Source organism: Podarcis bocagei, assembly GCF_964188305.1.
Source record: "Podarcis bocagei genome assembly, chromosome: 3".
Lineage (NCBI taxonomy): Eukaryota > Metazoa > Chordata > Lepidosauria > Squamata > Lacertidae > Podarcis > Podarcis bocagei.
The window spans coordinates 53,569,083-53,586,473 of record NC_138127.1 but is presented as its reverse complement, the minus strand read 5'-3'; the positions used below and the strand labels follow the sequence as shown (position 1 = coordinate 53,586,473).

The 17,391-nt window shown below is 44.7% G+C and overlaps 1 protein-coding gene and 1 long non-coding RNA gene across 7 annotated transcripts in view; one reads left to right on the top strand and one right to left on the bottom strand.

Annotated features, from left to right (window-relative positions):
- Positions 1 to 289: 289 nt before the first annotated feature.
- On the bottom strand, positions 290 to 8,750 carry LOC308583365. Its single transcript, XR_014006177.1, has 3 exons — positions 7,714 to 8,750; positions 5,077 to 5,271; positions 290 to 616 (listed from the first exon to the last, which is right to left on the bottom strand). It is a non-coding gene; the product is annotated as an uncharacterized lncRNA (long non-coding RNA).
- RGS17 (regulator of G protein signaling 17) overlaps positions 1,583 to 17,391 on the top strand; it is a 64,904-nt gene continuing 49,095 nt past the window's right edge. For 2 of the 6 annotated variants that reach the window (XM_081187242.1, XM_081187240.1), the window contains exon 1: positions 1,743 to 1,845. The gene's annotated coding sequence lies outside the window, so the exon portion shown is untranslated. Of the gene's footprint in view, positions 1,846 to 12,201; positions 12,391 to 17,391 lie in introns of those variants that run through there. The other 4 variants (XM_081187246.1, XM_081187245.1, XM_081187244.1 and 1 more) reach the window with 4 other exon arrangements.

Here is a 17,391-nt window from a genome sequence, read left to right as displayed (position 1 = left end):
GGCATGTCTATCAGTGTTACTATGTTGACTTGAGTTTCTTCTACTCTTGCAGTTTTGATCTTGTGGCAAGTTGGGCAAAGGATGAAGATTATGTTGCACTGGTGTTAGATATCATTATTAAGCCCTACGTTATATATGAGCTACAGGATGGCCCATCCTTCTCTCAAATGCTAGGTGCTGCTCCGGCTAGAATACAGCCATTATCAAAGCCCCCGCTCTCTCTTTCATAACCACTTCAGAAAACACCTGCTCGCACAATGTGAAAATGAAACTGAACTATATTTTTTTAAAGCCATTGACCAGCTCTCTTTAACATTACATTGCACTAAATGCAGAACTCTTTCAAAATGTTTTTCTCCCTAACAAAATTGTCACTTGATTAGCCCTGGAAATTAATCTCAGCTTGCTGAAATACCCCCCTGTATATATTGAATAGCAGCTCTTGAGAAGGGACAAGAATGTAACTCAGTGCTTTTCCATACTTCGCCAATGTGCAGCTGGGTTGGAGCAGTTTCCGTGTTTTAGAAAGTGCACAGAAGATCGGTCACAATATTTTCTTTTCCTTCTGGGGTTGCTACAATGAATATCCACAGGCCTCTCACCACCTCCTCATCATCTGTAACATCAGGTAAAAAAATAACAGCATATCCATTTTCTGGTTGACTTGCCAGAGGCAGCTTCACAGATTTTGACTGTGTGAAACATCATGGTTATATTTGGATTTCCTACAGCTGATATGTAGCATATGGACATCGCACACATCTGCAACTGGTACCACTGTATCAAGCAGTGTCGAATCGATTAAATTAAATAGTTTAAACTGAATTTCAAATAAATGTGCAATTAATTGTAACTGTTTGGAATTCTATTGTGTTGTTATCTTCCTTAGTGGACAATGCTTTTTGATAGGGTAGGGAGCTTTGGGACCCACTGGACTAGGTGGACCGTAGCGCATTCAGTCAAAGGCTGCCCCTGATGTCGTGTCTGGGGGGTGGTCTGCTCTTTATTCCCCGGATCCATCCCAGCAGTATAAGCTGCCGGACTTCTCAGCGTCGTCCGGGCTCCGGAGGCAGCTCCGCTTCCCGACACGGCCGCCCGCTGCGCTCGGACGCCCAAGTCCGAATCTAGCTCGGCTGCCAACCTCCCCACCGGAAAAAGGCAGCTCTTCTCTCTTGCTTGGCCGAAACTTAGCCGTTTCCTCTCTCCGATATGAAACAAATAAATGAGCAAATAAATCTGGAGCGGCTCCCGCCACCTCGCCCGGGCGCTCACCTGGACGCGCGTGCGCCCCGCACAAACACGTGGCCCGCTGGCCTGCTCGCGGGGATCTTTTCAACGTGCCGCCTTCTCTCCTCCGGAAAACTCAGCCCGAGGGTGGGTGTGGGGTGGGGGGGCTAGTCTGGGCAACTCCCCCTCCCTCCTGCCCCGCTCGCCAGATAGCCTCCTCCCCCACCTCCTCGGAATCTCCCCGGGGAGGGGGGAGGCGGCGCGTGGGGGGGGGCGTGGGCGGCGGCGGCGTGTGTGCGGAGGAGGGGGGCAGCGAGGAGTGAGTCACGCTCGGGAGAAGCGGGGAAACTCCAGCTGCTGTGCCGGGGCCAGCGCTGGCGGCAAGGCGCGTGCGCAGACTGAGGTCTGGGCTCTCCACCCTCCTCCTCCTTCCCTTGCTTTGCTCCCTCTCTCTCCTTCCCCCCTCTCCCTCCCTCCCTCCCTTCCTCTCTCTCTCCCTGCCGGCTGGGTGCTGAAGTTGGGCGGATGGCAGCCCAGCAGCTCCGCTAGGGACCAGCGGCGCCAGCCTTTTTCGCCGGGATCGCTCAGGGCGGAGCGCGCGCAGCCAGGCGGGGGCGGGTAAGACGCCGGAGCGCTTTCCCTTTGGCAATCTCGGCCGCGCACGGAGCCCCGGCCCCAAAATGTCTGCTTTTGGAGGGACCCAGATGCATGCAGGGGGGAATGGCGAGAGCTCCATCAGGAGCCTGGCGAGGGGAGAGGGAGCTCCGCGCGGGCGGAGGGCGACAGGGGGCGAGCGGGGGGGGGCTGGCGGCGCCTTCAGAGGTGCGCGCCTCCGGGTGTGCTGGGTGCCGGCGGGGGGGGGTGTTGTTTCTCTCCAGTGATGCAGAAAGGGGTGGGGAGCGAGAGAGGCTCGCCGGGGTGTCTTCCCTGGACCGACTACCACACGCACACACGGGGGCTGCAGATGGAGGAGAAGGATGCTGCCGGGCTTGGCGAGCGAAGGGTTGGAAACCGAGCGAGTCAGAGAGGCAGAAGATGGGGTTGGGAAGAGGAGATTTTTTTTCCCGGGTGGGTGGGGAGAAATTTCGTAAAAAGGGGTGTAGCGCTGAAAAGAGGGGTGGCAGAGCTCCTGAAATGTGCACATGTCCGTTTTTCAGAGATGAAAAGATGCTGGGTGGTTTGGTTTTGTAATTCCCTCAAATGCCTCCCAGAGAGGTATCTGGGTTGATTCCCTGAAAGTCTCCAGCCAGCCGATTCACACCCCTCACATCTCTAATGCATAATCCTGGCAACGTGTAGAGCCATTTAAGAAAAATGTTATGGGGTTTTTTTAAGCGCTTCCAAATCTTGGATTAGAACTCTTTCCTTTTAAATAATCAGCGGCAACCCCTAAGGGAATTTAACATGCCACCAATTTCAGAAAGAGGGGGGGGTGAAAAGAGGAGAAACACCCACTGAATCTCTAGTAGCTGCTTTGGTGTGAAGGGGACACCACGGAGGGATGGGAGGGGGGGTGAGAGGGGGTGACAGACAGCCTCTTTGCCTTTCCTAGGGAGAGCCAGGCATGCTTCCCCCCTTTCTATACCAGGCAGAGCCTCTCCTGGCTGAACGCCACCCAGCCACCCTCTTCATGCACTCTGCGGCATCGGCAGGGGGGCTTGGACTTGGCCAGATTCTTCTCCCCATTTCTGTGGAAATATTGGGGGAGGGTGAGATTGGAGGAGAGAGAGAGAGAGAGAAAGAGAGAGAGAGAGAGAGAGAGAGAGAGAGAGAGAGAGACTAGGCTACAGCTAGCAGGATCCTTGCCAGCCTGCTTAGGCTAGAAGGGCAGCAGAGCATCTCTCCCCAGGTAGAATCAAAATCTGTTGCCCACCCACCCATAGCTGATACACTGATGGAGTGATTGAAATCTTCAGTCTTTGCTTAGAGTGTCCTGGCGGAATTGCTGACTCTGCCAATAGGCATGTATGTGTGTGTAATTGGGGGGGGGGGGCGACGACAATACACAGGGTAAGGAGAGAAGGGTGGCAGATTGTGATGGATGGCATCTTCCTTTCAAAGTCAGCTCTCCCTCCATCTTTCTCTCCAGGAAGCCATGAGATCTGATGCCTCAACACTCTTTTCTGCTTACCTCTCAGCTTCTAGGATTCCTTTCCTTCCAGTCAGTTTCTGGTCTCTCAGGATAATTTTTAGGTAGATGGGCTACTCAAGTCAAGACCACTACTTCTATGCTCTTTTAAAATTTGAATTAATGGGATCTTTCTTCAAAGAGTTGTAAAATGTTTTAGTTTCTTAATTTCCATTATAGCGTTGTATTAGGAAGGTCTCCAGGGGAGTGGTGAAGGGGTATTGGGCACTCACCCAAAATGTTGCCTGCAAACCCCAGCATATATTTGTTTGTAATTTGTGTGACAAAATCCTTACTCCCTTCATAATGGCCTTTGTACTTCTTCACTCCCCCAGTCTAGCTTTCCAGCATTGGCCCTGACAAGTCGACAACCTGCCTTTGTGTTTCTGTACTTCATTCATACTATGTATGTTAAATTGGAATCAATCAGAAAATTATTGTCACAGGGATGTGGTTATTCCATAGCATTCTTCATTGCCCAATCTCTGCACTGCTTCTGCTGCACACCTCCTTTTCCCCATTCATAGCCTAATCTCTATGCATAGTTAGTCAAAAGTAATTCCCTATGAGAACACAGGAGAGGAGCCTCAGTTCTGCATCAGAAAAGTGGTTTCGTCTGTGGTCATTTGCGGAAAAGGAAGGTCTGGATTTAAACTAAACCAAAAGCTGCGCTCAAACTCCTAGAATCCTTAAACTTTCAGCTTATGAGTGGGCAGTCTATTGTAATTCTTTGGTGATGGAGATACACTCTATACATGTTCTGAGGCACTCTTAGTTCATATGTTCAAGGGCCAAATCTTGGCGTGGTAAATAGATTCTGGGTTCAGCCCTGGTCAGGCTAGTCTCAAACTAAACTCTCACCCCTCTTACTCAGAATATTATTAGTGTCAGGGGACTAATGAAACATCAAACAAAACTATAATCTGTTCTTATCAGTTTTTTCTTCTCTCAATAACTTCCTGGCTCCTGTATCATGTGTGTCCCTTGCAGCTGAATGAGTGAAGGAACCTCATATGTCTTGTTTGAAAAGCAGAACATGAAAGATGCATAAAAATAAAGCAAAGCTGTGTGTTGGAGGTGAAGTGGAGGGTATGGAAGTTCTAACATACTGCATGGACCAGGCCTATATTTATGGCATGCCAAAGTATTGTCAGTGTGGAATGAACCAGAGTGAGGGATTTTTTTAAATTTCAAGACCCACATTCCCTGAGCGGTAACTTATCTGGGGTTGTATGCCAGTAGTGGGGAAGGAACGAAAGTGGGAAGAGGTTACAGGATTGCATGGTCCACACACTCTTTCTATGCCACCCCTTCTCTCTCCTCTGTCTTTTTCTCTTACACACACATGCACATGATCTGTAAGAAGAATCAGTTCTAGGTATCTATCCGCAGCATGCATAAGAATGTATTAAATAAGTCGGGGGGGGGCATCACTGCCCTAAAAAATCACTCCTTTATACTGGGTAGCAAATAAAATTATAACAGAGAAATGACTTGAATTCATGTCTTTTCAACAGGGACAAACATCTCTCTTTTGCAGTTTCCAATCTTCCTGGCATAACTGCCATGGTTTGTACATAAGTAGCCCCATTTCTTTGTGTGTTGACATTTTCATGAGCTTCCTATGGATGGACTAGTTGAACTTCCCCTCTCATCAGAAGTATTGGGATTGAAAGGCATGGACATGACACAAAGAGGAAATAGAATGCCCTCCATGTTACCTTGGCCTGCTCCTTTGCCCCTAGCTGTCAGGGGGACATGCTACTTATCTTGGATGTTGGCTGGAACTCTGGGCTCAGGAGGTTATAAGCATGTGGTTGAACCTCTGGTTGGCCCACTTTGTTGATAAACTGCTTGGCACCCTTCTTCCTCTATTTCATTTAATCAAGATGGCTTCCTCCAGACAGTTCTAGAATCTAAGCAGAAAGAACTAAGTTGTGTGTTGGTGAAGGAACCCAACAAATCTTCACTAGGTGGAGGGAGAATGGAGTTTGAGGAAACAGTAGAGAATAATGGAAGGAAGAGCTTCTAATGAAGATTCAGGGACCATATTTTCCGATCAATACAGTGGTACCTCAGGTTACGAACTTAATTCATTCCGGAGGTCCGTTCTTAACCTGAAACCGTTCTTAACCTGAGGTACCACTTTAGCTAATGGAGCCTCCCACTGCCGCCGCCCTGCTGCCGCGTGATTTCTGTTCTCATCCTGGGGCAAAGTTCTCAACCCGAGGTACTGCTTCTGGGTTAGCGGAGTCTGTAACCTGAAGTGTTTATAACCCGAAGCGTTTGTAACCCAAGGTACCACTGTACTTCATCAAACTTCCTTGGTCTTCAGCTTAGTTTCCTGGTGGTCTGCCCTAGAGCAGGGACGGGGTACCTGTCATCCTCCAGATTTTTATTCTTGTTGGACTCTGGCACGAGACCCATCAGCCCCAGCCAGCAGGTTTAATGGTCAGGGATGAAGGGGGCTGGTAGTTCAGCATTGGGTATGTTGGTTGGAGTTGATGGAGGCTGCTCTATTCTAAGAGTCATCCATCTTCCGAGCTCTCATATATTTGCTTAGCTCTTGTCTTGCTGATCAGTTCTATGCCGTGATCGTCTGCAGAGAAACCCCTCACTAGAAAACAAGGACAATATTTTTTTACAAGTGTGTAAGAATAATGATGTAGCTGCTAGAGTAGTGACATTCAACTACAGAGACCCGAATGCAAAATCTCTGCTCAGACACAAAGCTTCCTGGGAGACTGCTGGCTAGTTATTACCTCCTAGGCTATAATAAAAAAACCTTACATGGTTGTTGTAACAATGAAAAATCAGGGTAAAATCTGCATTCACTGGATTATATTGCTCTGTTAATACAACTCTTGCATTTTCAATTGGCTTGCAAAGAGTTGCAGGGTACATGTATTGTATATGCTAGGTAGAAGGGGTTGCCAACTTGTCTGGACGTTGGTTTTAATAGCAGCATAATACACAGGAATCAGTAGGTGAAACTTTTTAGAAGAAAGAAGATAAGCAAAATAGTAGCAACCTAAAGGTACTGGTAACATGTGCCAATGGTGAATATTGAGTTGACGAGCCACCTATAACCCTTAACAATACTCAATAGCCGACTGTTTCAGCTTCTAAACATGGCCTTTCATGGCAAATCAAACATTTGGGTTGACTTTTTACAAGACAATACATATAAACTTGACAGCATATTCTAGGCATGGGGGCGGAAATGAGAGAATTTGGTGGTGATTTTGGGTCTGACTGACTGGCATCTGCAATGGAATTTTGTTGAAAGGAGACTCCAGAATACTTTCGCCTTGAATTTGGCTTCCCATTACACACAGCTATGCTAGGCCTATTCAGTAGGGTCCAGGCTTTGGTGTGTGGTAAAGTTATCATCAGTGCATGCCTAGAAGTCAGCATTCCTCATTCATGGTGCCGATCTGGCCATCCCTGTCTAGTCATCCAAGGCTCTTGTCTATGCCATGCAGTCTGCAGCAGGCCCAGGAATGCCCCAAATGTGCAAGGAGGAGGCTTCTAATATTGTTGTTGTTGTTGTTAAAGAGTAAATAGGATGCTGCAGGCAGCATCATCTGTGTTCTGTAGTTTCAATCCACAAATGCAGCATTTTTCAATAATCAGAAGGTTCAGCACATCAGCTTTTAAAGTATTTTAAAAGCAAGTTTCTGTCTTTTAAGGCCACAAATATGTTTTCAAAAACATGGGGTGAACCAAAATCCCAGCAACTCGAGAAGAGCAGAATTTCTGTGAATGGTAAGACTGGTTTTCAGTTATCCTCATAGCTCTTGCCCCTTACCATGGCTAGCAGAAACAAAATATATTTGGTAAAATATATAAACATATGAAGATGTATATGGGATGGAGAATCCAGCTTTTATTGGAACAGAATTGAAGGGAGAATTTAACTTTTTTTAAAAGAAAGAAAGAAAGATAGAACACTGTTATCTGATAGATGCATTGGCAACGATGGATCGAAACATCCATGCAAAGCTATCAGCAGCCTGGTCCTATTGATCATTTTTACCTACCACAGCACAAAAAGTGGTTTGCACCATGTAAAGTGAAGCAGTACCTTCTGCCGAGCCTGCTTTTCTGAGTATCTACAAATGGTGACCCACCAAACTAGCATCAGCTCACCAAAGACCTGATAAACCTTCTGTTTTTTGCTGCTTGCCTGACATTACTAAAACAGGATTGTCAAACAGCTGCCAAGTTGTGTGTCTGATGGCAAGGATGCATTTCTTGGCACAATGGAAGAACCAGATAGATGCCTTCTTAAAACTTTTCACTCAGGCATTTCCTTTGGGGTGATCCAACTATATTGATTTATTAATCCAATCTACAGGCTTGTGGTGCATTTTGTATTTATTTTCTGGGTGTTATTTTGTTGTTTGCTTTTCACCATCATGATATTTTCTTGAAGTTGGCAATGTAGACATTTTAGCAAATAATTAAATAAATAGGAGGGAGGAAGAGTACTTCGTTGTCATTGCTGCAAGGAGGCTGCCGGCAACCAGATTTTTAAAGGCACCAATGGCAGTTAGGTTCTTGGATTCTTGCAGACTGGCTGGTGAGTTGTGTTTCAGTTGGTGGATTTCAAATTGTGCAGACCGTGTGTGGAATCTTTGTGCAAATGAAAACAAGGCTCGGTGGTCCTATGAACTAGGACAGAGATGAGCGCCCCCATCCTATAATGTGAGGCTTAGTTTAAATACTTCATTAATAGGGCTGTGAGACTTGAAGTCTCCTGTTCACAAAGTATTTAATTTAGTGCACTGTATTAAAGCTACTTTGGTACCACTGAATTTGTTTAATCTAAATTGGCATACATGGCTTGCACTGTTTGCCTTCTGCCTCCCACCCGTCTTCATGAAGACTGAATCTGAAAGACAAATAAGAATCCAGATTAAAGAATGCCTTAAAATGGAGAATTTATGTGTGAACTCTTGACAGAAAATAGCCTGATATGTGGGGTTAGAACTATTGGAATGGTGCCCCATCAATATCCTATCACTTTGCTTTGTAATGAAGTAAAACTCCTCAGGAATGTAACTGCTGCCTTATCCTGAGTCAGATCATTGGTCAGTTTAGCTCGGTGATGCCTACACAGGCTGGAATCAGCTTTCCAGGGGTTCAGACAGGCGACATAAGAACATTAGAAGAGACTGCTAGATCTAGTCAAGGGCCATCTACTCCATCATCCTGTTTTTGCAGTGGCCAACCAGTTGCCTGTGAGAAATCTGCAAGCAGGACCTGAGCAGAAGAGCCCTCTCCTCTCCTGCTGTTTCCAGCAACTGGTATTCAGAAGCATTACCTCCTCTGACTATGGAGGCAGAGCACAGCCATCTTGGCTAGCAGTCAGCCTTCCCTGAGTATGGGACCTTCGACATACAAAGCAGATTCTCTGTCACTAAGAAGTTACTTTATAATGAATTTAACGTTGAAAAAAACTAGACCCAATAAAGCAATTTATTGAAAAGGAGTGTTCATGCCAACAAATTGGAATATGTGGGTTAGTCTGAGGCAATGAATGCTGGCATTAACCAACAAATGAGCATATGTTAATGTCTTGTGAGAGTTGCATCCCCTGAGCCTATCCTGCACTGAGCCCAAGCATATCCACCTACAATCTGGACTTGGCGCCTTTAACTGCTACTGATATACCAGTGGCTTCCCTTACTAAGCTGGCTGAGGGGGTCTCAGGTGTGATATTTGACAGACTCCGGGTCTTAGACTTGGGGCACTTCAGTCCCAAAGTCCAGCCCTACTGTATATGGCGAGGGAAAGGCTCTTGGCATGAATTTTGGTAGAGAAGAAAGCATGGTCGATAGTATAATGGAGATGTGTGGAGTCCTAGCATAGGGCTTCCCTATCCTTTGATCATATCCTCAAACTACAGTCATACCTTGGTTGTCAAATGCCTTGGTAGTCAGACCTTTTGGCTCCTGAACACTGCAAACCCGGAAGTGAGTGTTCCAGTTTGCGAACGTTTTTTGGAAGCTGAACGTCCGACGTGGCTTCCACTTGAGTGCAGGAAGCTCCTGCAGCCAACCGGAAGCAACGTCTTGGTTTTTGAACCATTTCGGGAGTCGAACAGACTCCCGGAATGGATTAAGTTCAACAACCAAGGTACCACTGTATATTTAATAAGTGGCTTGCCACTATATTTAGCGATTCCTCCTGTGTGATTAATGTATACTTAATACTGAGGTTCAGTTGGCTGGATCAAGATGGGCCATTTTTGAGAGCTAAAGGCGCTTTCCTAAAGGTGGTTCAAGCCATATCATTCCATCTTAAACATCTGTAGCTTTCCCCAAAATCCTGGCTGGGGACAGTAGTTTGTTAAGGATGCCGAAACTCCTATTCCCATCACAGAGCTACAGTTCCCTGGAAAGAGGGATTGACTGTTAAACCACTCTGAGAATTACAAGTCTGTGCAGATGAAGCCTTCCTAGGGAGTAAGCCCCAATGAACACATGCCCATTTCTTAACTTGGCTAGTGTTGTTGTGTATAATGAAATTCTGACTGTATTCAAGTATGAGTGAGTAACATAGAGAATGAGAGTAGCAAACAACAAATTAAGACCCTTCAGTATAGTGTGTGTGTTACAGCTTTCAAAAAATTGTGGTGCAGCATGTCCCTGAACCTTTTAGTAGTGGATTACTCATATATCTCATGAACTGCTATATTATTCTTTCCTTCATCACCATTTAACATGAAGCCTGTCCCCATTTTCCCTTGTATGTTTCATTTGGCTTTGAATATGACCCTCCAATAGCCGGCCTGCTTCGTCCAATGAACAAATTACATTGCATGATTTCCCCAATTCATTTTGTCCCTCTTTTGTCACATTTAAAACACTTTTAAAATGGGAGAGAACAACCCCAGTCTGCATCTCAGCGAAGGCAGCAGGTTCAACAGATGTTGCTGAGTTTGTTCAGTCGGGCGTTCTCAATAACTGCAAAACTGCTAATTGTGACAGGCAGCAGATTTTATAACCTTGTGCTGGCATCCAGTTACAGTGTTCCCTGCCTAAATCAGCTTTGCCAAATGTATTCCTACGGCTGCTGCATGCTCAAAGCCCACAGAGACTGGAGACAGACAAAAAAAAATCTTATTTATGTAAAACGTTAGTTAGCTGCTCTTCAGCTGTAGCTCCCTAAACATAACTTCTTATTATTTTTAAAAAAAACTAATATCCAGATTGTCTTCCATCATGAAACCCAAGACAGCATATATACGAATATAAGGCAAGACTGCTGGATCAGAACAGTTGTCCACCTAGTCCAGCATCCTGTTCTCAGTGGCCAACCAGATGCCTGTGAGAAGTCTGCAACTGGGCATGAGCACAACAGCACTCTGCCCACCTGCAGATCCCTGCAACTGGCATTCAGAGACATGGTGCTCCTGCCAGTGGAAATAGAGCATAGCCAAATGGTTCTCTTGCATACACCCCTCCCTTCTGAGCTTACCTTCTACTTGCATTGGGGTAAAAGCTCTATTTACACCAATGGAAGTTTTTCTTCTAACGTGAATAGCAGGTGTGTGGCACAAATGGACCTCTTGCTCCACTTGCTAGGGTCGTGATCCAGACTGATAACTGTATGAATGGTGTCTAATTTCAAAGACTGCCTCTTCCATATGAACCAACCCAGACCCTGAAATCATCTTCTGAGGCCCTCCTTCCTAAACCTCCTCCTCAAGCGGTCTGGAGGGTGGCAACACAAGAACAGACCTTCTCTGCAGTGGCTCTCCATCTGTGGAATGCTCTCCCCAGGGAAGTTCGCCTGGTGCCTTTATTATACACCTTTAGGCGCTAGGTAAAAACATTATTTTTTAACCATGCCCTTGATTGACCTGATTGACATCCTATACCCATTTTAAAATGTGGCTCTTTTTGGGAGGGGGTGTTTTTGGGTTATTATTCTTATTTTGATTTTATATTATTGTGATATTTTCTGTGAACCGCCCTGAGAACTCCGGGTATAGGGCGGTATATAAATTCAATAAATAAATAATCTAGCTTTGCCCTGATCTAGGCATCCTCAATTTAGAAAATTTTCTGTTGTATATTTTTCAGCAGAAAACCTCCTGTTTTTATCAATTAATTAAAAACATAATGCAGCTCCTGTACAAGTCGAGCTAGGTGGCTAGAATGTTTACACAATACCAGCAAAATCCAAAATTAACTTTTAATTAATTAACTTTTCTCAAGTTAATTAAAGACAGGCACAAGAGACAGGGCCTTCTTAGTGGTGGCCCACTGCTTATGGTACTCCCTCTTCATAGGGGCATTTGTGGCCACATTGATACCAGACTTTTTTATTTTTTTTTTTAAAAAAAGCCTTGAAGACCCACTTCTTTCACTTGTCTTTTGGTTCAGACTTGGTTTGGCTTGATGCTGTTTTAGAAAATATTAGTTCCAATCAGATGAACTGAGGAAGCCGGCTTTCTATTAATTCCCTAAAGTTGTCACATTTGATGATGTTTGGTCACCAGGGGGATGTATTGAAGGTCGGGCTACCACAAAAAAGCAAAGAAGTGCCAGGAATTATAGACCCAGGTCATGTTATCTTTCGCACAGCCCTGCTGGGCCTGATTGTTGCACTTCCCAGCAGGGGATTCCCCCAAACAGAGCCTCCTGGCACAGAATCTGCTCTGCCATTCTCAGGGGAAAAGGAGCCGTGTTTTAGACTGGAATGTTCAAGCGACAATTCCTGAGTCTTTGTGCACACACTGATAGGTACGTTAATATCTGGGTGAGGAGAGGCGGAAGAGAAATGCAGACTGAATGAAAAATTCAGTGATGAGCCATGTTTGCTGTAATGCTGCTTTTTGAACTCGGGAGAGGTTCATCTAGTGTACATTTTTCTTCATGGCAAGATCATCACAGGCTTCACACTGCTACCGTTTAATTCCTGCCATGCTCAGCTTCAAGCAGATGCAAGCAGACAATCGGACTGATGCTGATTTGCCTCATTTGAAGAGCGGATTCACTGCACGGTGCTTCTCTCCATCAGTAAGTCCCATTGTAACAGGCACAAGCGAGAGAGCAGGTTCAGTGCATTTATTTAGTGCATGCATTAAGTACCTAGATACTTGGTCAAATCCACGGTTTGATTTTGTTCCAGAAACGGCAAAATGCTATATATTAGCTGGCAGTTCCTTGCGAAGTGAGATCGCATTTTAACGTATCGCTAATATAATTTTGTTCGTACGGCAGTTCCAAACCGTTATACTGGTCAGCATTCATGAGGCAATTTAGGGCGTTCAAAGCATTTCCTGCACATTCTCTTGTTTGTAATCCTGTAATTCTGTTTGTAATTATATGGCAAATAATCCTGTAAGGTAGATCAGTTTTATTCTTCTCAGATTGCAGAGGAGAGTCTGAGTTTATGAGAATGTGGAATGCCTATAACCACTGTATTCAAGGCAGAGGTTTGCTTCAAACAGGGTGGGGGAGGGAGGCTGAGGCTTCCTGATTTGCCACTCAAATCTCTCAGGGTGCTTCCAGATGGGGGTTTAATATTGCAAACACACGAATCAAATAGATCATTAGATATATAGAGATAGGGAGATATAGTTGGGTTTTTCTGCCAAAAGGGTATATCCAAATTAAATCAGGGGCGAGGGGAGGGATACAAACTGGAATTTTGATACCAATGGCATCATGTGGAGACTGGCATGCATGAGAAGCACCAACCACACAATAAACACTGATTTTGAAGCACCCTTGGTATTTGTACAATATGTTGTGAGGGCATCAGAATTAGCGTCTCTAGGAATTCAAATAGCCTGATTATAGCTTCTTAAAAGCCAATGTGGAGGCAGTGGTTAGAGTGCTGGACTCGAATATGAGAGACTAGAGTTCAATCCTCACTCACAAGGAAGCTCACTGGTTGACCTTTGGCCAGTCACTGTCTCTCAGACTAACCTACTTCACTGGATTGTTGTGAAGATGAAAATCAGAGAGGGGAGAAACATGTATGGCATTTTTATCCTTGGAAGATAAGCTGAATATAAATGCATCTTAAAAAATAAATAAATCACCTCTTAAATACCCAAAGTGTGAAGGGAAGATGAGAAATTTCAGTCCTGTACGAACGTGTTATTCTGTATCAGGAATAATCCCTGGTAGATTACCCTCACTTGGCTTACTTTTTTGTGTTTTGAAATGCCTGATTAACATGTTTGTTAATGTGAGTTATAAGAGTTACCAGAGTCAGCATTCTTCAGTCCTTTACCCTGTCCTAGAAGTCTCCAGAACAGGAGAGGGGCCCCTGCAGATCTTGTTGGACTGACTCCAACTCCCATCAGCCCCAGCCAGCAATGATCAGGGACGAAGAGAGTCATGAGTCAATCCAACAACATCTGGGTGTCCACCAGTTCCCCACCCCTGCTCTATAAGTTAGATATCTGAGTGAAGACTGGATGCATCTCATCTCTAGTCCGCATCCATGTGACTCAGGTGTGGGAAACCTTTGGCACATGAGACCTCATTGTACAACAACTCCCATCATTGTTGGCCTTGGCCATGATTGCTAGGACTGATGGGAGTTGTAGTTCTGCAACATCTGGAGGGCCAAAGGTTATCCACTCTCATGTACAGACTGCTACATGTGTTTCCCAGTAGGCAAATAAAGAGGCAGACACATAAACTAGGCCACTTTTATATAACCTTCAATTAAAATCGGCAGAAGGGGGTTGACTGTGGGGCGGGAACTGACTATACTGGATAACTATAGCCTTTGGGAGACCCAGCCTTGCCCAAGGAATTAGGGAATAGCTCCCTAGCCTACTTGATTTGAGTATGGTTTCAAAGGAGGCCCCTACCTCCTTTTTAACCAGGCCTTTGGTTGATCTTATTGACATCCAACACCATTTTAAAATGTGGCTTTTGGTGGGGGGTTATTGGGTTATTGCTTTTGATTTGATATGTTGTGGTCTTGTTGTGAACTGCCCTGAGACCTCTGGGTATAGGGCGGTGTATAAGTTCAAATAATAATAATAATAATAATAATAATAATAATAATAATAATAATAATAATACCTCACCCTCTGAACTGTGGAGTCCAAAAAGTGAGCCTCCGGGCTGACCAATCTCATGAAAGGTGCTGAAAGGGTATCACCAGGTTCAACCAAACTACCGTATTTTTCGCTCTATAACACGTACCCGACCATAACACGCACGTAGTTTTTAGAGGAGGAAAATCCGTAGGCATGCCACCCGTAGGCATTTCCTCCATAACACACACAGACATTTCCCCTTACTTTCTAGGAGGAAAAAAGTGAGTGTTATGGTGCAAAAAATACGGTATTTCTTTCCCCACATCTAAACTGCCAAAAGTGACAAAATCAAGCAGTTTTACCTATTTAAACAACACAGTAGTCTGAGTTGCACCCTGTCAAGTGTGAATGAAGCAGATGGGGGGGGGGAATCCTACATAATCTCCTAGTGGCAACCCCAAAGCACACTGGGAAGCTGCTGCAAAGCGGAGAGGCTGGAGGGAAGGCAGGCTGTTCCTTATATAGGGATCAAGCCCTCCCTCCCTCCTTGGACCACCTTTGGAATGTGCCAGTCAATGCCAAGGGTTTTCCCACGCTGCCTCTCTTGCACGCCGCTGTCTCAGCAACATTTGGGCTGCTTGGCGGAATGTTCTTCAGATGCTGCAACCGGTGATTTAGATTTTGAATGATTGAAAACACGTGCTTTGTTAAACCAAATGAACAAATGCCCCCCTTAGCTTTTAAATGAGCATTGGACACAGGCTCTTTAACAATATAGCTCACAGCAAGCAGAGTGGAACCTGCAGCAGCAAGTAACGGTGGTGGAGGAGGAAGAAGCGTTGGGTAGTGGCTCCCAGTGTGGGACTGGGTGCAGGAATAGGGTCCTTGGTGTGTTACATTCAGGCTCCTGCTCTCATCTGTGAAACATTGCAGGGTATGTGAATGCCTTTGCTGAATTTGCTTTCTTTTTCTTTCATTTTCAGACCAATTACCCAGTTTACCAGGATAATTATGCACCCTCCTGATAAACTCAAAAGTATTGGCGATCCTTCCAGTTTAGCACAGTGTACTAATTTGATGAGCACACTCGCTCTCTGTTCCTGAGTCCAAGTCATTAATAAAAATGATGATCAAGCCCTGGCCTGGGAATGATTCCTTTGGGACTATGCTTAACTTCGCTTAATTATTACTTGATAAATACTCAATTGCACTTTAAGAATAGCTTGTCATCACGTTATGTACATACCTGATGGTAGCTTCCTTTCCTGCCCCAACCACAATCACTTAATCAAAATTTATTTTTACTTACAGAGATGCCCTTTAGAAAAATTAGCAAGAAAAACAGAGAGTCAACAGTAGGTATTTTAGGATGCAATCCTGCACAAAATTAGGCTCATTGAATCTAATACATGAAATGCATGATTGTATTTCATGGAGGGGTGTCTGTAATGTTTACTTTCAATTCATTAAATTAGGAAAGGAATTCATGAAATTCAATTCCTGAAATTAGGAAATTAGGAAATTCATGAAATTGGGGAAGGAGGTGTGTGGCGTTTGCCCTCCTAGGTGTGTGACATCATACTGGGTTCATAGGGAAAGGGTTAACGAATTGTAAAATGACTAACCAATGGGAACCCAGGGGGCAGAGTTATCTGTGTATAAGGTTTAAGCACAGAGGTTTCTTTGGGGGGGGAGTTAGAGTTAGGGTGGTTGAGAAGACAGTCTGGAGTTAGAAGAGACAGATAAGAAAAGTCTGTAGGTTGGGCTAGTCTGGTGTGAGAGAGTGAGAGAATTTGTTAAGAGGAGTCAGTCAAACAGTTGAGATAATCAGTCAGAAGGTATCAGGAAGGTATAGGCCGGTAAAGAAACTAAAGTTAAGGTACTGACAGGAATATTATTGGAGAAACGATAAACTGAGTCTGGACTTAGTGTTTTACCAGAGAGTAACTGGTTGGTGGCAGCGGGGAAGCGAGCACAGTGGTGGCACAGGGATCAATAGACCGTTAAACGTCCGTGGACCTTGTGTGATCGCCACAAGGTGTTAACTCTTTTATCCTTGATTACAATAAAAATCACACATGCACACCCCTCATCTAAGTTGCTGTTGCTGAAGGATTGAAGCCACAGGGATTAACTGCAGGTCCATAAGAGTTTTAGATTTATTTGATCAAATTGCTGAATTAAACCAAATTAGTTTATCCACAAAAGTAATGGGGACCACATTGTAATTTTTTATGTTTATCTATTACATTTATATCCCACCTTTTCCTCCAAGGAGCTTAGGGTGGCATACATGGTTCCCCCCTTCCTCATTTAATCCCCACAACAACCCTGTGAGGTAGGTTAGGCTGCGAGGCAGTGACTGGTCCAAGGTCATCCAGTGAAATCCATGGTCTAGTGGGGATTTGAACCCTAGGCTCCCAGGTGCTAGTCCAACACTCTAACCACTACACCACAAGGGCAGGTTGCATCTGGTTCAACAATCTTGTAATTGTTTACGGCATATTCCTCAGTGTCTTCACACATTTCCCAGACACACATGGTTCCACTTCCCAGAATTTCAATCTCTGGTTTTAAATTTTGGTTTCTCTCTTTTCAAAGGAAAATAAAAGTAATAAGGGATGCAGCCCAGCCAAAACCACCAGATTATTTTAAGGTGCAATAAATTAAACGGGAATAATAAAAAAAAAAGGTTTGTGCCACTTACTGGAAATGTATGGAATTTTGCAACTGGTGTTATTAATGACTAATTTCGGCCAGTTCTGCTTGTGGTTCTTGTGGCTATCATTGCTGGGAGGTGATGTTGGATTTCAAAAGGTGTTGAAAAAGTCTGAAATTGTGTAACTCTCCTTCTCAGACATGGACTGAAACTATTGAGTTTCAGAGGCCACAGGCACGTGCAGTTTTACATGCGTATATCTTCCTAACATGCAAAAATATGATAAACATTGACATTGTTGTATAAACACTGACAAATCCAGATGAATTTTTGGCTGGCTGACAATAGATACAT